The sequence below is a fragment of the Adiantum capillus-veneris genome, chromosome 1 (genome assembly GCF_014529385.1).
Source record: "Adiantum capillus-veneris isolate H3 chromosome 1, ASM1452938v2, whole genome shotgun sequence".
Taxonomy (NCBI): Eukaryota; Viridiplantae; Streptophyta; class Polypodiopsida; order Polypodiales; family Pteridaceae; genus Adiantum; species Adiantum capillus-veneris.
Window position 1 is genome coordinate 140,444,045 of NC_140931.1, and position 23,772 is coordinate 140,467,816.

Genomic DNA, 23,772 nt, shown 5'->3' on the forward strand with positions numbered 1-23,772 from the left:
ATCTACTTTAGGTTTCTTTTAAATCAGTAATCCTGAGAAGCAGAGCAAAGGTCCGACTGATGAGGACAATTGCGGAGTAGCCCATTTAGGCTCCTAGCCTTTCCAAGGTTCTTGTTTACCAAACAATTTAAAGGGTTCATTAATTAAATCACATCCTCCTACCTTATCTTGATCCCTTCATGGATCTCGTCGGCATTAGGCCTACCCGAACTAGGTCGATTTCTAGACGCATCCGTGGGTCCCATTCACTCGGCCGAGACACACTCCCATTCAATCCCATTTCTAGGGCAGTGAATGAACTCGAGCTCAAAACATAGACCAATGGTTATCAGTCCTATCTAAAAAGGACCATCCCCCGTTGTATTCCACAAGTAAACACCCGTGCCAACCTCTTTCCAAACATGAAGACAAGTTCACACATAAATCCTTATGTTATGCTAGGTCTATCCATGTCAATCTTCTCGGTAAAGTTTTTTAATCCTAGTTTAAATTTAGATTAAGCTCCTTGAGTTATAATCTCTTTTTCGATTTCTTTTTAATTTTCTACTCAAACAAGACCTTAAGAAAACAACGAATCTCTTGGAAGTTTAAGGTTTTGTCTTGACGTAGGTTTTGAATTAACCTCCACTTCGATGAATCCCTTTTTGGTCCCTTTGCATCATTTTCCATCCATGGGGCATCTCCATGGAAGCGATGGGAGTTTTATATTCAAATAACATGATCACGACATCCGTGAAGCTATCCCCTTACTCTCCCCTTCAAATTTGTAAACAAACTTGAAAGTAAACAAACTTGAAATGAACAATGCATAAGCTTTTTATAATGAGTTTTTCTTTAGTGTGTCTATGAGTGGTACATACAAAAGTTTGGAATGCACCAACTTGCAATCTTGAAACAAATAATCAGAGACTTACTTTGAGTGCTTATGCAAGAGTGATTTATGCAAGAGTGAACCCTTCTATGCATGGTAGTGTTAAAAAAAAAAGTGAAGTTCTTAAGAATGGACATGCTAGTGTATCCTAAAATACGCACGTAATGGTGTATGAATGATTAAAAATTTATTCTTTAAGAAGGGATTTAAGAATGCCTTTACTGCCATGGAGAGGATTAATTATGTCGCTATAAGAGGCTTATGGTTTTGGAACTTTTTATTTGGTAAGAGAGAAAGGAGGGAATGACTTTATGGAAAATACTCTTTTTCAATTAACTTCCTTTGATTATACTAAATTAACCTTCAAAATCTCAACTTTCCCTAAAGAAAATTAAATATTGACCTAATTTGCATTATTAAACAAAACCTTGCACATATACAACCAACTTAGAAGTTATGTCTTCTTCCTAAGCAAAAGGATTGTTTATGAAAATTGAAGAGTTTAAGCAAGAATTTAAGTAAGCATGAAAGTAAATCTCTTTCAAGAATAAGAAATAACTATCTTAATGTGTATATGGTAGGGTCTTCTTCTTGCTTTGGAAGAGTAACAACGAAGTGTGTTGACGTAGCTGGTTCTTTCCCTCTTCACTTTGCTTGAAGACCACCAATTTGGCTTTGGGAAAAGAGAGGTTAAGAAGGTTCAAGCTATGGAAAGCTTGAAGATTAGGAGAGAGAATGTGGAGAGTGTAATGGTAATTTTGATTATGATTATAGGCATGGCTTCTTTTGAGGAGAGGTGTTGTGTGTAGGGGTAGGTGTGAAGGAGGATTAGCTTTGGCTTTCACAACTCACTATCAAGCTTGCACTTTAAAAAATGTGAAGAGAAGTGTTTAATGAGTAGGGAAGGCCTCCTTTTAAGCTTAATTTTATAAGACCCTTAACTTATCTTGATGAGTTAATTTTGCATATCTTGATATCTTTTCTTTCTTTTCAAAGCTTCTTCAACAAGCTACTTATGCAACAAGCTATTTTCCCAACAAGTGGCTTATGCAACAAACTACTTTTTCAACAAGTGGCTTATGCAACAAGCTACTTTTCCAACAAGTTACTTTTTCACCTTACCCTTATTCTTTCTTTGTTTTCTTACGCTTTTTTTTTCTTGAGACAAAACTAATATCCCATGCATTGATTATATCCACGTTCTCATGGTTAAAACTGAAAATGTCTCATGGGGAGCTTTGCATTGTTTATATCCACGTTCCCATGGTGAAAGCCAAAAGTGTCTCGTGGGTAGCTAGGGTGCTTGACTATAGCCCAAGTTTACTCGATCATATTTGAAAAGTCAATGGCTTAGGTATGTCGTCAAGAGTAAGGGCTAAGAGGAGGACATTACATTTGAGGAAGTCATATTGGTTGGTTTTATAAAAATGATTCTTCTTTGCATAAAATATGTGATCGTTGGAGTCCAAACTGTCGGAGGATGAGTCCTCTGTAGAACTGTTAGAAACTGGGCAAAATTTAGGCTTCTTTGCCTTTTCCTGTCCTTTCCAAAGCTTTTCTTTTTGCCTTTTCTGTCTTCTTAGCTAGAAGAACTGTCAGAAGAAGAAGAAGATCTAGGTATTCCTTCAAATCGTACACACTTCTTCTGCTTTCTTGCCGATGCAAAAGTAGACTGAGAACCCAAAAAACCCGGGAAGTAAGTTCCTATCTTATACTTTTTATCGTGCTTTTTGGATTTGTTGTTTGCATCCAAAAGCTGGCTAGTCTGTGTTTGAACCACCTCTTCTAATTCTTACTCTGTAAACATCCTCGAAGAAGGAGGTCTCTTGAGTGCCAGTTTGATGGGTGGCTATGTGGCCTTCTGCCCCCACTGGGTGTGCCCTTCTGCGAGGGATTGCCGAATAAAATTTCTTGCTTGCAAATTTTAGATCCTTCCAATTTTAATCATCTGCTTTGTTGCCTTGTCAACCAATTGTCGACATTCCATCTCTTCAATCTTAGACTAAGTAGGCCAAAGTGGGCCGTACTCTTCTGATTGCTCATGAGAATCTTCTCCATGATCTCCTCTCGCATTCGGAGATGCAGAAGAAGTCGATTGATTTTTGTTAGAATCCATAAGTGCAGGAAGAAAAGGTCGGATTTCCGAGTAGAAGAGAATCGGCCGCACTCTAATACCACTATAACAAAGTTGGACACCCCAAGTCAAGATTCTACCATGACACAACAGAGATTCACTTCAAATTAGTTCGCGATTCACAATTAGATCGACATGGCCCGACATAGTTCCGTGCCTAGAGATATTGACCCCAAAGACTTTGGTATTTCTTTTTGTATTAATTTTTGTTCAAAGTACAAGAGAGCGGGTAGGTGCTCACTCTCAGACTCTACATTGAGATGCTTTGAGAAGTGAGGCCTTGCCCACTTATTAAAGGTACAAGGGATGCCCAAAAGCACAAAAGCTTTCAAATTTGTGAAACACATCAGTGACCTTATTCATTCAAGGTACTTTGTTGACAAAGGAGTAGAGTGACTCCCCTCTTCTGCAAACCCGCTGCACTAGATTCATCCTTGCTGAGTTCAGGGCTCTATCGGAGTAGACTATGCTAAACCAAATGCTTCAAGGTAAAGTTCCAAAATTTGAGGTTTTCATTTTTCTGCAAGAAACTTTATGTCTCAACCATAGACTTACCAAATCTTATTTTCATTGCCATGTGTTTAAAGGAAGATCGACATCGGATACATGATGTTGGAAAACAAGCAAACTAGAACACCTTTATAGCGATGTCACCCAAGAGAGTTGAAAGAGCACTAAAAGAACACAAAAAGCTTCAAAAAATCCCTTTGAAACACCACAAGCTCAACAAGAGTAGTCCCCTTGAGAATTTACTGGCCGTCGCCCAGCCAAGAGACTATGTCATATAAGAGCAAAACCCTACCAAAGCATGGATTTACAACACACGCCAACCAATGCATATGAAGACAAGGGCCTCCCCTTTCATAGTTGAACATCAAAAACCCAAAACTTCAACATCAATTCAAAAATTCATAGATACATGCCCTCCCAATCTGTTTGCCACAATTTGCCACTAGGTTGCCATAGCCATAACCCTGCAGAGAACTAGTCGTAACCTGATGAGCACAACTCCAATTGGGGAACTTCAAAGCTTGAGAGAAAGCTTGAAAAATGAATGGCAAGAAATCTGCAGATGACCAAATTTGAATCTACACACCGCTACATGTAGAATTGATGCGAACAAGGAGTTGTCCCAACACGACTACACGTAGGGTAGGCAAGGCGAGGGCAAAACCTGCAAACAGAAACCATCAAGAAGGAACAACGAGCTAAAAATTGTAATTTTTTGGAGTTTGGATGAACTTTTTTAATTTTGTACACGAGTTTAAGTTATATACAAGTCTCCGTTCAAAAAACTCACTCACGGGCACTTTTACAGCAGCCCAACAATTAGCGCTATACTAGTGACTTGCCCTGCATATACATGTGCTTGCTAAATCAAGCTAAAAACCCCACCAAAACAAAGCCCACACAAACTTTTAACATTGGGTGTCATGTCCGTATGTAAAAATTTACAAAAGACGGGGTGTCAGACGTTGGAATTAGGGTTGCACAGAAACACACATAGCTTGGAGAAGACGAAGGAAGCTCAAGGCACACAATAGAGAGTGTTTTACTTGGTGTGAAATGGAAAGATAGATAGCCATAGAGTGATGGGCATATATACAATGCACGGGGGAAAAGAGGGAAAAAATGCCCCGACGGTCCTAGTGTGCTCACACACATCACTACCACATGTATATGGTAACAAATCCCCCCCTGGAGTGATGCGGTGAACGCGAGCTGGCACATGAGTAAAGGGAAGTTCCAGGACCTGAGGACATGATCAGTCCACAAAGGGGAGTAAGCCCAAAGCTTCGCGGAAAGCTTCGAGCTTCTCACGAGACAATGCCTTTATGAAAAGATATGCAAGGTTGCCCTGTGTTGGCACATAAGCCAACCTAATCTCTTTTGCTGAGAGCCTCTCCCTGACATAGTGGTAATGCACCTCAATGTTCTTTGTGCGAGCATGAAAAACTGGGTTCCTTGCAACTGCCAATGCGCTCTCACTGCCAGTGTAGATAGTGTTGGCAGTGTCCTATCCAACACCCAAATTAGCCATAAGGCGTCTGAGCCATACACACTCAACGATAGCTGTGAAGACTGCCCTGTACTCAGCCTCACAACTCAAAGTGGCCATAGTAGGTTGCTTCTTGATCAACCATGATATACATGAACTGCCAAGAATGAAACAAAAACCACTTGTGGACACTCGCGTGTCAAAACAACCAGCCCAATTTGAGTCCGAAAAAGCATGTAAATCTGGCGGCAATGATCCCCCCTTGGGATAAAACAAGCCAAGATGTAAAGTGCCACTAAGGTAGCAAAAACTCCTCTTGAAAGCCTGCCAATGCTTAGACCCTGGGCTATGCATAAATCTGATGACCTGTGAGACTGCAAACTGAATATCTGGCCTCGTGTTTCATACATAAATGAGGCAACCGACAACAGTTTGGTAAAGAGTGACATCAGCAGGATTGCTAGCATCATGTAGACTCAACTTCAAACCTGTTTCCATGGGAGTGGCAATAGGTTTGCAATCCTCAAGTTCAAACTTACATAGCAATGTCTCTATGTAACTTTTCTAACACAAGGCAATACCACCATCACACTGCTTAAACTGTATGCCCAAATAATGATGCAACAACCCCAAATCTTTCATCTTGAAAGTAGCATTCAAATCAGCCTTAAATTCAGCAATATGTCTCTCATTTGGTCCAGTGATCAGCAAATCATCTAGATAAAGAACCATAATGAGAAGTACATCATCCTCATGCTTTACATACAATGTGATTTCTGTTGGACTATTACGAAAGCCTTGTTTGACCAAATGAGTGTCAACTTTCTCATACCAAGCATGAGGAGATTGCTTCAACCCATACAAAGCCTTGTTACATTTGCACACTTTGTCCTCTTGTCCTTTCTTGACAAAACTACGACGCTGCGTTACATAAACTTCCTCAAATATGTCACCATTCATGAAAGCAGTAACAATGTCTTATTGATGTACATGCCAACCAAAATGAGTTGCGAATGCACACAAGGGGAAAAAACCTTGTAAAGTGGGAAAAAATGCCCCGGCGGTCCTAGTGTGTTCACACACATCACTACCACATGTATATGGTAACATAAAAAATGCACCCAACATACTTTGCCATACCCCAGCCTGCTAGATCATTCATGATCAGCAACACAAAAGAGATCCTGTAAACCACCTGAGGGAGTCTTCACTTCATCTTTATCCTTAGCCACATGATCAAAAAATTCTTCAAAAGAAAGCTCATTCCTCAATCACAGTCATCAACCTTGCAATATACTTCTTCAACCTGTAGCCATTCACACGTGCTTTATGTGGGGTACCATCCAAGTCAGCAAGCTCATATATGCCATTTGGAAACCTGTTTAAGACCAAAAAGGACCTTGCCACTTGATTTAAAACTTCTTTTAAAAAGTGCTATCAAGCACCATGTCACCCTTCTTGATGTCTTTGTCCTTCACCTTCTCATTTGCCTTTGCTTGATTGTTCTTCAAGGCCTGCTACTCATAATGCTCAAAAGCCAACAACCTATCCAACTGTACACATTGCAAATTTATAGAAGCCTTTCCTTGAATGCATCATTGGGCTCTTCTTCAAGCTTAAGCTGGTATCTCCGCCTCAATAAGAGTAAAGCCTCTTTGCCAAAAACTAGATGGAAGGGAGAGAAACCAGTACCTGATTTGATGGCAGTCCTGTAAGCCCATAGAGAACAAGGTAGCTCTAAATCCCAATTCTTCACATTGTTTCTTGTCATCTTTGTAAGAATCCTTATGAGCTCTCCATTAAAACTTTCATTCATGTCATTGCATTGGAGATAATATGGAGTAGTAAACCTGCGATGCACATGAAGCTTCTCACATAGATAATCCACCAGCTCTCCCCTGAAACCTGGACCCTTGTCAGAAAGTAACTCCAATGGCATGCCAAATTTGCAAAAAATATCTTCATATATAAATTGGGAAACATCTTTGCTCATGACGTGCTTAACAGTTTTGGCTTCGGCCCACCTGGATAGATAGTCAACAGCAGTAAGTATGTAACATTTGCCTCTAGTTGTCATAGGTAGAGGACCTATTGCATCAATACCCCACTTCTAAAACACATCATAAGCCACAATGGTGCCTCTAATTTCTAATTTGAAAACCCTATTTTCCATGCTTTTACACTCTTTACAGGACTTGCACCAATGATGAACATCACGCTGAATGCTTGGCCACACATACCCCTCTTGCAAGACTTTATGCAAAGCGATCTTTGAAGCAAAGTGACCACCACAAAAAACCTCATGATTCTCCTCTAAATTTTTTCTCATCACAAGATTAACCCCCTTCATATATAAGGCATCAACAAGTAGCACATACCTTTTGGCACGGCATATGAAGACATACTTTTTGGCACGGCATATGAAGGCATACCTTTTGGCACGGAATAGGAAGGCATACTTTTTGGCACGGCATATGAAGGCATACCTTTTGGCACGGCATAGGAAGGCATACTTTTTGGCACGACATAGGAAGGCATACCTTTTGGCACCACATAGGAAGGCATACTTTTTTTACTTCTCCAACTCTGATGGAAGCATACCTGTTTGTAGAAACCCTTCCTCCCTCTCTAAAGCTTTCCTTCCCAAATAAAGACGAGAATCAACTCTTATCACATAAAATTGTCCAATTGAAGCCTATGCTGCACCATGTGCTTCTTCATTTTGAGACATGTCCACATGCCTTAAACTTTAAGCTTCAAAATGCTTAAGCATATTCTTCACTTGAAAACACATATTTTTCATCCTTGGATTCTTACTTTGCCACACCCCAAGTACTTGCTTAACCACCAAAAGAGCATCACCTCTTACCCTCACATAATGGATGCTAAGCTCAAGGCAAAGGTTGAGTCCTTTCTCAAAAGTAGCATACTCGGCTTCATTGTTGCATTGTGTTGTACGCTTCAAACTCCTTTTAGTTACCAAATCACCTTTAGGATCATAAATTACAACACCTCCTGAAGCTTCACCAGGTGCTTTCCTGTAAGAGCCATAAAAAAAATAGATAGGCATTGTCTATATCAGGAGCTTCCATGTGTTGCTTCTTCAACGTGTCCTCCTTAATAAGAAGAAGAGGGATTTCCTTATAAGTAAGCAAATTAGTCAATGTAGCCCTTGTACTCTCCTCAACAAGAAAAGAGAATTGGAATTCCTATAACTTCACAATCCACTTCATGAGCCTTTTTGACAAAGTGGGGCTATTCACCAATTGAGGTAGAAGAGTGTGCTAGTGAGGAATGTGAATGGTTTAGGGAGAAGGTAGTGCCTAAACCTTCTACATGCATAAATCACACTCACCATAATGAGATCCACCTCAGTATAGCCTCTTTCCACCTCTAGCTTCAACCTTCTAGCACAACAGATAGGCTTCATGTAGTGGGAGTTGTTACCTCTTTGAAGAAGCATAGCTCCAATGGCATCCTCACCTACTGATGGATTCACATAAAACTCCTTATCCCAATTAGGAGCTTTCATAGTAGGAACAAAACCAAGAAGCTCTTTGATACCTTGAAAACTTCACATTCATTTGTCCATTGTAGAGGATCCAACCTTGCTACTTGCTGTAAAGGATAAAGAAGTTTAGAGGACAAAGGAATGAACCTTGATATATACTTCACTTTTTGAATGAAAGTAGCAAGTTGCTTTGTATCCTTAGGTGATGGAAGGAGAACCAAAGCCTTCTCTTTGTCAGGATCTGCTTCAATCCCATTCTCTGAGATCATATGCCCCAAAAACTTCACTCTTGGTGAGCAAGATGACACTTCTTTGGGTTGAGTTGGCCTACACTTTCATCATATTGCTTCAATGCCATTCCAAGATTTTCACAATGATCCTTTCTAGAGCTATAAACACAAAAGTCATCAATAAGATCCTTCACAAACTTTCCAAGAAAAGTAGACAACACCTTATTGACACGCTTTTGATACCATGCAAAGCCATTCATAAGACCAAAAGGAAGCACAAAATAAAAAAAGCATACCCATGGTGTGATAAATATGGTCTTGTTTGATCTTCTAAAGCCAAGGTGAGCTAAAAAGATCCATAGAATCCATCACATACACTATACCTCTCATGCCCGACAATAGAATCAAGTATGTCATCTATGAAAGGAAGAGGATATGGACCCCTCTTCATGGTTGGGTTTAGAGGCTTAAAATTAACAAATATCCTCCACTTTCCATCCTTCTTGGGTGTGACAACAACAGGACTCAGCCATTCTGTAGTACTCACAGGACATATAAAACCTGCTTCAAGAAGCTTGTCTACTTCTTCCTTTAAAGTATTAAGTTGTATCTGTCCCATTCTCCTTAGCTTTTGGCATATGGGCTGAGATCCTTCCTTGATTGGAATGTGATTTTCCTCTCCCTTAAAGCCTCTAATTTCCTCATAAGAGGTGATGAATAAATGGGAAAATTGATGTATCATATGTAGGTACTCACCCTTCTCATGACTAGTCAAGTGGGGAGACAACATACCTTGTATCAGCTCTTGTTTGACATTAGGTTGAACTTTGGGTTGCATCAGCTCTTCAATTTTCTCATAAGGACCATAGATATCCTCATTCTCCATAAGGCCAAGAAATCTTTGTTTCTCATCATGCTCTTCTTCAAGAAACAAGGAGGAAACGTCTAGATTGCTATCCCTGCTATCTTCCACTTCACTGCCATCATCCCCATTTTCTTCTTCTTCAATTGAGTACTCTTCTTCATCAATTTTCTCATCAAAATCAGCATCCAAATATTTCTTGCTAACCATATCAAACCTCTTCTTATCACCCCTTCTATTGTGGAGAGTGATGGTACCATGTCCCCCAATCCTGTACAGCTTTGGTTGCTTGTAACCATGGTCTTCCAAGGATGAGAGGGAAAGCACCAATACCCACGGGCATAACATGGCAATTGACCAGCACTTCAACATCATTCATAAGTCATAACTTGAGGAGGTTGGGCTGATTGTAGCTCCTTTTTGTAGCCTTCCAACCATTCCCTAGCATCTCCCTTCAAACAGAAGTAGAAGATTCGTAGCACCAATGCTGGGTCTTGCTTGTCAGCAAGAAGGCAAGAAAGCTCCATTCTGTCAATGAAACCTTTGGAACTTTCATTTCATTTCCCACTAAAATCCAAAAACTAAACGCCATGTCTTCCAAAACCTGTAAACTGAAGGTAACTTGAAGCGATTCCTCGGTGGCAGGCACCAAAACACTATTGGGAAACAAGTAAACTCGAACACCTCTATAGCGATGTCACCCAAGAGAGTTGAAAGAGAACTACGAACACAGAAAGCTTTGGAAATCCCTTTGAAACACCACAAAAGTCCAACAAGAGTAGTCCTCTTGGGAATTACTGGCCGTTGCCCACCCAAGAGACTATGTCACATAGTAGAAAAACCCTACCAAAGCATGGATTTACAGCACACGCCGACCAATGCATATGAAGACAAGGGCCTCCCCTTTCATAATTTAACATCACAAACCCATAACTTCAACATAAATTCCACAATTGATAGATACATGCCCTCCCAATATGTCTGCACACAATTTGCCACTAGGCTGCCATAGCCATAACCCTACAGGGAACTAGTTGTAACCTGATGAGCACAATTCCAATTGGGGCACTTTAAAGCTTGAGTGAAAGCTTGAAAAATGACTAGCAAGAAAGCTAAAGATTACCAAATTTGAATCTACACACCGCTACATGAAAAATTGATGTGAATAGGGAGCTGTCCCAACACGACTACACGTAGGGTAGACAAGGCGAGGGCAAAAACTACAATAGAAACCATCAAGAAGGCACATCGAGATCAAACCTGAATTTTTTTGGAGTTTGGATGAATTTTTTAAGTTTGCCCATGAGTTTAAGTTATATACAAGTCTGCCTTCAAAAAACTCACTCACGGACACTTACAACAGCCCAACAGCAGCTGGCGCTATACTAGTGACTTGCTCTGCATGTGCATGTGCATGTGCTTGCTAAAGCAAGCTGAAAACCCTACAAAAAGAAAGCTCACACACAATTTTGACACCGGGTGTCATTTTCGTATGTACAAATTTATAAAAAACGGCGTGTCAGAAATGCGTCCAACAACAAGAACCCAGATCTTGAGTACCAGGATCTCCTAGCCTTATATGCGGATATGGAAGGAGTTAGAGACAAGATCCCTAACCTCTTATGCATCTACATGTAGCATGCATCCATTTCCCTCGTCATTGAACCTTTGGAAAGGAGTCCAAAGCCAAACCTCAATCCATCAGCACTAGTAATGTTTTCACCATAGTCAGTGTTCGAGGAACAACTCTTGCTACAATAGGGAGAGTCAGTACTATCTGCTATAGAGCCCAAGCTAATATTCAAAAATTGTAGTAAGGTTGGACAATGACCCTTACAAGGTGTTTTCATCGTCTGCAGTATCCACAGCACCCGGAGTACCATCAGTCCGTGGTTTCGGCGGAGGAGTTTGCATTGGTTTGTGCATCCACAACATCAGAAGCATTCATCAGTCTGCATCAAAAGTAAAAATAGAAGCTCGACAATTGTGACTCACTTTTAACAGGGGGGCCGTCATGTGCGTACTTTACTTGCACCACGTGAACATGCTTTTGCCATATTCTAGCGTCAGTCTTAGCCTAAGACCTAGCCTGGCACCGTTGTGAGCCTCTAGCAGGACGTGCATGTCCAAGCCGGTCATAGTTGCATACCCTCTCTTGCACAGTACATTCATTTTAGCATGAGCATTTTCCAAATCATAGAACCCTTTTCTCCAAAGAACACATTTTTCACTTATTTCATTTTCCAGATCATAGAACCCTTTATTAATCAGTGACTTTTGTTGGAAAAGTAGGTAGGGCAAATAGCTAAGAAACTCTAAAAGAAACTCATTCAGTACTCAGTAGAAGGAGAAGAGGCAGCAGAAGGTGGTGCACCATGTAATGGAATTTGCCTATTCAATTTGAGATTAGCGGAATTTAATTAGAGTACTTTCAAGAAATGATTTTGTGAGCATAGCGGGTAGACATAATTGAAGATAGCAACATAATTATAGCAATTAGTTAACTTGGCATGGACAATACTTTTGCAAGAGAGAGAATTTAGAGAACATGACAACAGTTGAGGACCGGATTTATGTGGAGCCGGTCCCCCCTCCAATAGGCATTTGTATTATGATTTCTCCCATAAAGAGAGACTTGTTACAATACATTCTTTGTGTTCCTTGTGACCTAGGTGAAGCAATGAAGATGGAAAGCTTCATGCATCACCATCATAGCATAACCTAAACTTGAAGAAAGCTTTAACTATACCAAGCCTCAGTCCCAAGACCTCAAACACCTTCGAAGGTGGAGAGAGCTAGCAGGGAATGAGGGTAGGGAAGAGGAAGAAGAAACATTTCATACGAGAAAGAGCTAGTTCCTCACTTATCATAACTCTTGTGCTAGCATACATAATAGCATAGTAATGAAGAAGAAATAGATGGCAAGCTCAAGCATTGAAGCATGGCTCTTGGATGGATTTGCACTCCATAGCCAAGAGTGTTGGTGTAGGCTCTCAACCTCTACTTGCTTGGAGAAGGAGAGGGAGCTCTTGCACTTTGCATAGTACACAATGAGAGTGTTTGTGAGTGTGTGTGGGTGAGTATACCCCCTAAGCACCCCCCTAGCTTGCTTGGGTCGACCCCCCCTTGTAGCTCATTCTTGAAGCTCATTGGACCCCTCCAGGCCTAGCCAATCACAAGCAGGAGCCATTACAAGCAACAGGGATAGCCTTGGGACAAGTGTCCCCCTTTCCCCTTTGAGAGAGAGGACTTGATAAATGCAAAAACAATTAGATAATTCAAGTAATTTATCATTGGACCCCTTTGAAGCCTAGCCAATAGGCTTCAAGCAACACATGAAGGTAACATGGGTAGGGACCTGACATGTGTCCTTGCTGCCTCTTCAAGCTGGGGCTTCCCTTGTGAGTGTGAGTGTGAGTGTGTGTTCTCTCTCTAATCCCTAGGAAAAGGGCTCGCCCCCCCTCTTGTAGGGATGCTTTTGACTTTAGGAGCTCAAGCACCTTAGTCATCAAGCATGACAAAGCACTTGGACTAGGGGGTATTCCCACAAGCATCTCAGGCAAGCATGTCAAGGCACCTCAAGCACCTTAATCATGCACCAAGTCAAGCACCTCAAGCATGGAGCCAGTCAAGCACCTCAGGCATCTTAATCAAGCACCTCAAGCATGACAAGCACCTCAAGCAGGACAAGCACCTCAAGCACGACAAGCACCTCGAGCTTGGGCCGGGTTCCCACCTCAAGCTCAGCCCTAGCTTACCTAAGGTCAAAGGACTTTTACACACATTATTGGAGGTCTTCAATGAAGCTAACCCTAAGGTCTTATGCTCCATTGGTTAGCCTTTCTCTTGATAGACCATCTCCCATTTGGGCCCCTTTACTATTGGCCCCGTGTTGAGATAGATCTATAAGCACCTATCTATATCTTAACACTTGTTCCCGTTTATTCTCCCACATTAAGTGATCAATTTAATATGAGAAAATCATTTGGGTTGGTTAGATATTAGATTTTATGACACACCAAGTGTTGCACGTGGCAGGTGGTCTCTCTCTCAGCAGTACCCTCAAAAGCATCACCCTAGCATTTTCAATTTCAGCCAAGATCAGTCCTAGCGTTTTTGGATTCAACCTCAAGCACAACCAATGTTTTGGTTTTCAGCCTCAGCGTTTGCAGATCACCCCCTTAGCCTCGTAGATCACACCCTTCTGCTAGCACATCCTCACTGTATCGTCAGAATAGCCAATATTTTTTATTTCAGCCAGCGTTTTCAGATTTTAGCACCTAGCGTTTTTCTAGTTGTCGTCACCACAGTTGTTGTCACTGACATTTTCATAGCAGATCAGATTTCAGTTTTCAGCCAGCAACATCTCTAGCATTTTTCATTCTCAGCCCTTCCTCGTCATTGTCAAAATCATCGTCGTCTTTGACATCGTCATCATAGTCCCGCAATTGGTGACGACGACACCATTGTTATCCTCGTCCGTAGTCGCCATCTTTATCATTGACATCATCCTCTTTGACATAGAAGCCATCGTTGACTTCATTGTCTTTGACATAGAACCCATCGTGGACTTCACCATTTTTGACATAGAACCCGTCCTTGACTTCACCATCTCCGACATAGAACTCATGGTCGACTTCACCATCTTCGACATAGAATCCATTGTCGACCTCCCTGTCTTTGACATAGACCATCAATACCCGTTGTCGACATCATTGTCTTCGAGGTAGACCATGAGCACCTCGTCGTAGACATCATCATCTTTGACATAGACCATCAACATCTCATCGTGGACATCATTGTCATTGACATAGAACCTCATTACCTCAGTACCCCTTTAATCTCTTAGTACCCAGTACCCAGCACGACTAGCATCATTACCCATTAGGATCATCATCTCAGCATTTAGTCACTATACCAACATTGTGCAAGAATAAAGAAAATACTTGCTCTGGCAACAGAGCAAGAGGCCCCTTGAGGGTTGGGACCCGACATCCCTATATCGCCTCATTTCTCTCTCTCTCTCTCTCTCTCTCTCTCTCTCTCTCTTTCTCTCTCTTTTCTCTCTCTTTCTTTCAGTCCGATTCAATTCTTTCAAGTGAATCAAAGAAACCCTTGTGTTTGTATGCAGAGTACTAGATACGAGAAAATTCCTTATACTCTTTCTTTGCACCTGACACTATTGTCTAAATCTTAAGTCTAACTCTATTCAGAGACTTATAGAACATGCTAAGCAACAATTTGGAATGCACGTTGGCTCATTGACTTATCTTATGGATAGGACAATATCCACCTCAACAAGGCAAGAGTCCGCCAAATTGAAGAGAATGCATCAGAGGAACTGGATGACAGCTCATCACACAATTCTAGAAAATCAGATGGTAGCACATCTGAAGGTTCCAACGAACTAAAGGAACCAGATGGACGTTCATCAAAGGATTCCGGAGAAGAAAGGGGATCAAATCATAGTGCATCTCAGAGTTCCAATGATTGAGAGTTAAGTGCCAATGGACAGGGGAAGCTAGCAAAGCTACCCATAGGTCTGGGGGCACAAGGAAAGAAACAAAAAGGGAATCAACTAGTACATCAGAGAATTCCCCAAAACCAGGATAAGATTTTTTTGAGCACATCAACATGATCTAGATCTGGATACTGCTTTTGCCAAGGTGCATGAGGCTCTTTTGAAGTCTCAAGCACGGCCTAAGAAGGTAGCCGATGAGAATCGATGTGACTTGCAGCTGAAGTAAGATGATTAGGTGCTCTTCCAATTTGAGAAGGCACACCTCAGAAAAAGAAAGAGAAAAGAGTGACTTTTTCCAAAGCTAAGTATAAGATACTATGGCCCCTTCCACATTCACAATGAAGTTTCTTAATACTTTGAAGATTCACAATGCTTTTTATGTGAGTCTCTTGAAACATTTCAAGGGTGAGGTGCCAGTTGACGGGGAGCTTGAGGAGCGAGGATATTCTCGTACTGGAACAGATAGTGGCTCACGAAAGGAAAGAGAAAGGTAAAGTGAACGGCGGTTCTTAGTCAAGAACTATTTGGCCTTGGATGTGAAGTTGATGGAGGAGGAGGACCTAACAGATACTCCTCAGAACTTACCTTGAGGTTTTTGGTAGCTTCGACTATTCCAAAAGATCCTGTGGATCAAGAGGGTTGAATCTAGTGTAGACGGGACTGCACAAGAGGGGAGTCACTCCACTCCTTTGTCACAGATTACTAGATGGAATAAAGTCATCGATTTTCCTTTTGATTTCAAGGATTTTTGATGGGCTAATTGTATTCCGTTGGATGACTTTATGAAAGAAGTACTTCGACATGAAAATTCCCGAAATGATTATGATTGAGGAATACTCTAACATCAGGTGACTAAGTTTCAGTGCAGGTTTGAGAGACAAAATGATTACAACATTTCATCTTGAGAGTCTATGGACATGATCGCAATCAGGATTATTTAATCCGACATCAGTGAGGTCCTGTGTGGATCTAACTGTGATTGCTAAATACATTGCCAGGAATCATGGTCCTAGATCTCCATGGATTCTATGTGATCTGATTTGAATGTGATGTGAATTTTTCGTGAATGTCATCTTTTTGCAAGTGCTGGATTGGTGTCGTCTAGTGCGTCGATACTTAGAGTCAATGTCTCCTGAACTGGTTTATGACTTAAGTCTATTTTTGCAGGCATAATCGAGGGCGATTACAATTATTTCAAGAGGGGGATATGTCACAAACTGATGATGTGGCATCACTACCTAAACACCAAAGTCACTTTAAAAGTTGTCCCAACTTATGGGTACCTGCCAACACAAACCAAGGGACACTAGATTAAAAAACACTATCTGAATAACTATACGGACGCTCTAAAAACGTGCTAATTCTGCTTACGTAGCAGCCATATAGAATTGTGTGATTTACAATTGTTGAATTTAGCACCAGCTTTTGGGCCTAGAGCTTTTGAGTTTGAAGCTTTTTCTTGTACTGCTTTTGAAGAGTCCATGGGCCTTTAGATATACACCCAGGGCTACTCTCTAGCGAGGTTGGTTGACCAACAATCGAGCAAAGAGGACCCTCAAGCCTTGTAACTTTTCTCAAGCATTAATACAAAAATAAATATTGAAAGGGGTGCCAGTCTTTGGGGCCAATACCTCTTCAGAGATTTTGAAGATTATGTTCTTGTGTTGCTATTGATTTCTCGCTTGGAGTGTCCAAGCCTGTTACACATAGCTATGAGCAAAAATGAGACTTGCATGACACACAACTCGATGAGCTGCCATTGTGTCAAAAATTGTTGACGTGTCAAGCCACTAAAGAACGGGGCCAACCTTCAGATCACGACAATGGGGCCAACACCCTAAGAAGAAGAAGAAGCAGCAGCAGCACAGCAGCCAACACCCTAAGAAGAAGAAGAAGCAGCAGCACAGCAGAAGAAGAAGTTTTACAGACTTACAAAGGCTTGACAAGTGGCCTATTTTTAAAGAAGAGTTCCCACCAACGTATGGGACCTGATGGGGCCCAAGCGACATAAAGGCATTAAAAAGAAAGCAAAACACACTCAGAAGACTTTGCACAACAAAATGTGATGAAGTGGCACTTGTACGGACGTTCCACAATTTGTGGTGGATTTTTAGGAGAATCTCAAAATTTTAGGAAAGTGTTTTTTTGAAATCGGCTTTTCATATTTGATGCTTTTAGGCTTTGGGCCTTTAAATATGAGCCTTGGGGGGCCTCTCTAGCACTCTTTAGTGCGCAGATTGTAGAGAAAGTGCTCCCCGATTGTTGTACTTTGCGAATCTGCAATAATAAAGAAATACTTAAAAGGGGCACCAGCATTTGGGGCATGTGCTCTCTTGGGGTGGAACTTTGCCACTCCTCGTCTCGTGTCGTGCATCTTTTTTAGATCACTTGTTATTTGAAGTGCTCAAAGTTGTTCAATCTACTCTTTTATATTGGCATGTGGAACTTGTCTTGTGATAGTGGTATCAGAGCATTAGGCGTGTTCTTTTTTGAAAGCATACCAGTCCTACAAAAGAGCAGATAGAGCAAACCAGAGACTACTGGAATTTTATTTGAAGTATTTTCTGGTCCTGACCCCGGACTCATTACGGACTCCCACCCTTGCTTGATCACGCATCGGGCGCGCTCCCGTCTTCATCGCTCATGTCTTACATGGCATAAGCCAAAAAGTTCACTTGCAAGAAAAGGAGCCAAGATTTGTATTGAGTCATTGTTTTTCTCAAAAGCAGTGCCATGCAGATGTTGATGTCTATAGGTACCAAGTCGCACACTCAAAGGACTTGGAAAGCTTTTGATATGAATTTTGCTTGAAGTTATATGGTTTTTGACATATTCCTTCGGAGTGCAACTTTTGGCGAAGTGGGGTATTTTGAAATGCTTGCCATGGAAACCCTAGCAGATTATAACTTGAAATTTCTAGCCATCTCTCAACAGGTGTCACTTGTTGATAACCTCGGGATCTAGTGTGACTGCTATGTCTTGGACTACCATCACCGCCACAGGAACACTATCTGTCCAAGAGGAAAGTCAGTCAACTTTTTGAGCTCGGCTAATGTCAAGATTTCTTTTTAAGTTTGAGTTATGTCTGAGAACTTGTTTGGATTTTTTTTGAAATTTATGGTATCTGTTTTGAACCTGTCTTTGTGCCGATTTGAAATGTTTGACTCTCGTTTTAATACTGGTTTCAATGATTGGTGATTTTACTCTCGAGTGGAGTACTAAGAAATGATGTTTGAGAATGATTCTTCATACTCATGGCCCGGACCCTTGTGGTTATGTCACAAACGGGAGCGCATAGAGTTATAAAATATACTCGGATAAATAGAATCCCCACCTTCGGATCACAACTCAAGAGACTACCACTCTCGGATCTATGATCTACTTCCCAAACTTGGGTACGAAATCCTTGGGCTGATCTAGCTCTAATTCCTCATAGCACTTTTCTCTTGTAGAGGCTTGACATGCCTTCCTATGCTCCTACTCCCTCGTGAAGAGGAAGTACATCTGCAAACACAAACACAAACCCCGGGACAACAATTCGTGTGGCGAATCCACAATTGATACCTTTCGCTCTTTGCGTGAGAAAATTGACCTCCATGCTTCTTACAATCCCTTGCATCTTCTGGCGGTAGAGTCTCCTCTTGGTGACGCTGGCAACCCCTCCTCTGAGAGAGGGTGTGTGAAGCTTTTATATCTCCCTGGCCACTGCAAGAATAGCTGAGCACTAGCTGCCCGTGTAGATTTTTATTTTTTGCTCTTCTACCAGAAAAAGAGAGAAAATTGCTGGCTGGTTTTTATTGCTTTATTTAATCATAGGATGCCCACTTATTAAGTGGGTGGCCAGTCACGTTTAAAAATGATCCCAATTTGCCCAAAAAGTCAATAAAACCTTATAACTTAAAAACAATGCTTTCACAACACTTCCCAAGCATCCCTAGATGCAATCACATGCACAGTTGCAAGGCAAACATAGACTTCCTTGCATGGGAAAGCATTTGCTTTCCCAAAAAGCAAACCCGTGTTCTCAGAAAGCATCTATTTTTCCTTTAAGTCTCCTCTAAACCCATCTTCATTCAAGTGCTTGCTTTTCTTTGTGCACAATTCTTGTCGACAGCGTGTAAATGCTACTTGACATTACCACAACCAAAAGTTGCTATTGTAATGGTAGAAGCACATAGCGTACTCAATGATCAATGGACATCAGAAAACCTCTTCTCCGTAGAGAAACTCAAATTCCTTCTACCTAACACACCTCAAATAGAGATTCTCGTGTTGGAATATCCTTTCGTGAAAAAAGGCGCTCTAGAGAGTATAACAACCTCCCATCCAGTTCCTTGCTATAGGTCTTCATCTTCGTGTGTTATCCATGTGCCAAAAGGTGTACATAGTTCTTAAGTTTGTTGAACCTAGGAAATTACCTTCCCTTTGTGAGATCCTTAGAATGAAGACGCTTAACCAGATGATTTCTCAACTTGGTTCCAGAGAAAACCTGCTCATCAGAGAATCTGGGATTTCAAATCTCGAATTCCCCGGGCACATGTCGTAGCTAGCTCTTGCTTCTTCCCTCATAAAGTTATTGTTCATTCACTTGTACAAAAAGCACTACCAGATCTTTCCTTACTGGATAAGGGGTGTAGGCTCATAGGGTACTCAAGTTTGATAAAAGATTTGCTTTGCTTGAAAACTCGGAATGGTTCCTTCATAATGTCCTACCCGCAAAAGCAAGTAATTTGTTAGGAAACTATGGGGTACTAGATCAATCAATAACCTTCCGGATGGTTGAGCAAACCAATTCATTGCATAAAGCAATGTTTTAACTCAATTCTACTCTCATAAACACTCGAGAGTGATCCGTCTTGGTGGCACATTTATATACCTCGTGCATAAGAGCAATATGCAGTTTTAGAATCCCTTAAAGATTTAACTTTGATCAAAGACCTTCCCTCTCACTTAAAGTTTGAGGGTCTTCTATTCAAAAACTTAGGAGTTAGATTGAATTCCCTTACTCCAAACTCCCGATAGCAACAAATCCTTTGAGGAGAGATAACAAAAATTTGATGTTTTTGTTTTCAATGGTTCTCGTCCCATTGCGGGGACTAGATTCTATGTACACTAAGGTGTACACTTTTAGCTTTTATTGTTGACTCCACCATCTGCTGCAAAGTATCTTGCAGATGCATCTACAAAATTTGGGCAAAAGTCCTTCATTGAGTTTCTTTATCTTTCCTTCCTTAGAGAGGATCAAGAGTGGAGCTACCTTGGCAAGAGTGAACCACTACTTGCTTTGACTCGCTCGTCTTCCTATTGGGCAAACCGATCCCAATCTTCTTGGATGCCTTCCTCAAAGCGTAGAGGAAAACAATTCGTCGGAAAATTCAGCCTTGAATTGAATCCAAGTCTTCTTATAAGCTACTTGCGGAGCTTTGGTATACCACCGAGTACTTGCAATTCCCCTTGAGGTGTTTGGTCACATGCATCACCTTCGACGCTTTTGAGAAATTGCCATTTGCAAAGGAAACTTTAAAATGCAGTAGCTTTTGGGGCATCTTTCCTTTGTCAAAAGTGTCAGACTTGACTGAGTGTTCTGAGGTCTAAAGACCTCTTCATATCCTTCCCGGAATGATGGGATCTCTTGGCTATGGTTATGGATTGATGTTCATGGATATTTTCTGGATTCTAAAGGATCTTGAGCATTCCGCTTCTTGGATTCTCTAGGTTCTTGAGCATCATGCTCTTGTCACCTTCTCAGAGAATCCCAAGTCTTGTGTCGACTTCTACAAAGAGAAAAAGATTTCCCAACTCTGCAAGCTTTTCCTACAAGGCTTCGGGTTCCACCTACTTACTTCTCTCTTGGCTTGTCATGGCTTCTTCCCGTATCTTCCCAGAGTTGTCCTCCTTTATAGAGAAAGAGAGGATATCATGCTTTGATACCTCTGTCACAATTGGGAGCGCATAGCAATATAGAATATACTCGGATAAATACAATTTATCACTTAATACTAAAGCCAAAGTATATAGAGAGAAATAGAGATAGAGAGTGAGAAGATTGACACAATAATGGGGACCAGAAGATGGGCTAGTCCCTCCCCCGTAATAGTATCTTTATTTACTGAAGAGAAGTCTATACAAGCAATTGAACCGAACGTATTACCACGTTCATTATAGAATAAGACTTGATGGTTCCTGGAAGCCTCAGTTTCCTATTCCAAGGGCAAAACCCTATTCCAAGGAACTTTCATTCCTTATTACAAATTCTCAAGAATCAAGGTTCTCCCCTCAAGATTTCACCTTCCAGACTCAGGGCATGGTATCCCTGCAACTCTTTTTCGACTCTGTTTCCAGAGTCATCTTCTTGCAGAACAACTCTGCTTTCCCGGACACGGAGTCCTTACTTGGAAAACCCCACTTCCGGATCATAACTCGAGAGACCACCACTCTTAGATCCGTGAATCTACTTCCCAAACTCGGGTACAAAACCATTGGGCTGATCTGGCTCTAATTCCTCAGAGTGCTTTTCTCTTGCAGAGGCAGAGCAGAGGCTCATGCCTTCCTCTGCTCCTACTCCCTCGTGAAGAGGAAGTACAACTGCAAACACACACAAAAACGGTACAACAATTCGTGTGGTGAATCCACAATTGATACCTCTCACTCTTTGCACGAGAAAAGCGACCTCCGTGCTTCGTAGTCTCGCGATCCCTTGCATCTTCTGGCGGCCACTGGAGTCTCCTCTTGCTGACGCTGGCAACCTGTCCTCTGAGAGAGGGTGTGTGATGCTTTTATATCTCTCTGGCCATGGCAAGAATAGCTGAGCGTTGTCTACTCGCGTAGAGATCATGACAAAATTTTTTTTTTTGCTCTTCTGCTAGAAAAAGAGAGAAAAATTGATGGTTGGTTTTTACTGTTTTATTTAGTCGTAGGCTGCCCACTTATTAAGTGGGCGGCTAGTCACCTTTAAAAATGGTCTGAATCTGCCCAAAAACTCAATAAAACCTTATAACTTAAAAAAATACTTTCACAACACTTCCCAAGCGTCCCTAGATGCAATCACATGCACAATTGCCATGTAGACATAGACTTCCTCGCGAGAAAGCATCTGCTTTTTCGAAAAGCAATCCCATTTTCTTAGAAAGCATTTGTTTTTCCTTAAAGTTTCCTTTGAAGCCATCTTCATTCAAGTGCTTGCTTTTCCTTGTGGACAATTCTTACACATGACGGAATTTCCTCCCGACTATGGATATCCCCTTTCCGATGCACCTGTCACCCACCTTGTGACGCATCAGGAATACCCATCACCTTGTCCTTTCCTACCAAACTTACGATACAATCTCCTTTGTGATGCTCTATGTCACCCGTCCTATGATGCATTAGAGATGTCGGTTCCCGGATGGTCAGATACATCTTCCCGATGCTCCCTGTCACCCATCCGATGTGACGCATTAGAAGTACTCGTTCCTGGTGGCCTTACAGATATTTCTTTTCACAGTGCTCCTGTCATTACTCTGAATGACACACTAGGAAAACTCTGTACTCGGATGTCTCTAGTGAGAAAAACGCTCTCACTTAAAATTCCAATAATTCATTTAGAAATTTTTCTGGTGTTCTAAGCGAGAAAACCCTCTCACTTTTAAATCCAATAATTCATTTAGAATTATTTTTCTGCCAGATAAAGCCAATTTAGCAACAGGTTATTTGCGGGGGGAGTATTGAATGATTGAAAAGTGTTGTTTTTACTCATGGCCCGAACCCTTGTGGCTATTTACGAGGGGATTATTGTTGTTGTTACTCATGGCCCGGACCCTTGTGGTTATTTATGGGAGGAGTAGTTACTCTCAGCACCTCAAAACAATGCAGGTTGCGATCTGAGGGGCGTTTGGTTGTAAAAGGCCTCTATATCTCATGGCCCGGACCTTTTTGGGTTGTTTGTGGGAGGAGTGATGAGGGAGTCATTGAACGGCTCATGGCCCGAACCTGGATGGTTATTTGCGGGGGGAGTGTTCATCAGCGGCTTTATGTTTCTATGTCTTGTAACATGCATATGTGAGCATTTGTGTTGCATTGTGATGTGCCAACCACTGAATATTCCTAGTTGGATGAGATTGCCTAGGTAAGTAATATTAGTGCATCAAGACACCCGTGGAAGATCAGTGCAGTTTAGGTGTGATGGCTAATTTTACTACGCCGGAATATCAAGAGTACCGATCTGGACGAAAAGGGAAGCCAACTCCTTAACAAAAGAGCCGAAAGGAGAAGCCAACTCCTTAACAAAAAAAAAGAGCAAATTGATTGTCCCTCTGAATGATCCTCAAAAAAATTTCAGTTAACTTGAGTTGTTTTGCAGATATGTTGTAATCGTCGACGATTACTTTCTTTGAAGGGGGCATGTCACAAACTCTAACGTGTCAAGCCACTGAAGAACGAAGGCAACCTTCAGATCTAGGCCAAGGGGCCAACACCCTAAGAAGAAGCCGCAGAAGAAGAAGAAGAAGTTTTACAGACTTACAAAGTCTTGACGAGTGGCCTATTTTTAAAGAAGAGGTCCCACCAACTTAAGGGACCCCGTCCGATGGGGCCCAAGTGACATAAAGGCATTAAAAAGAAAGAAAAACACACTCAAAAGACTTTGCACAACAAAATATGATGACAT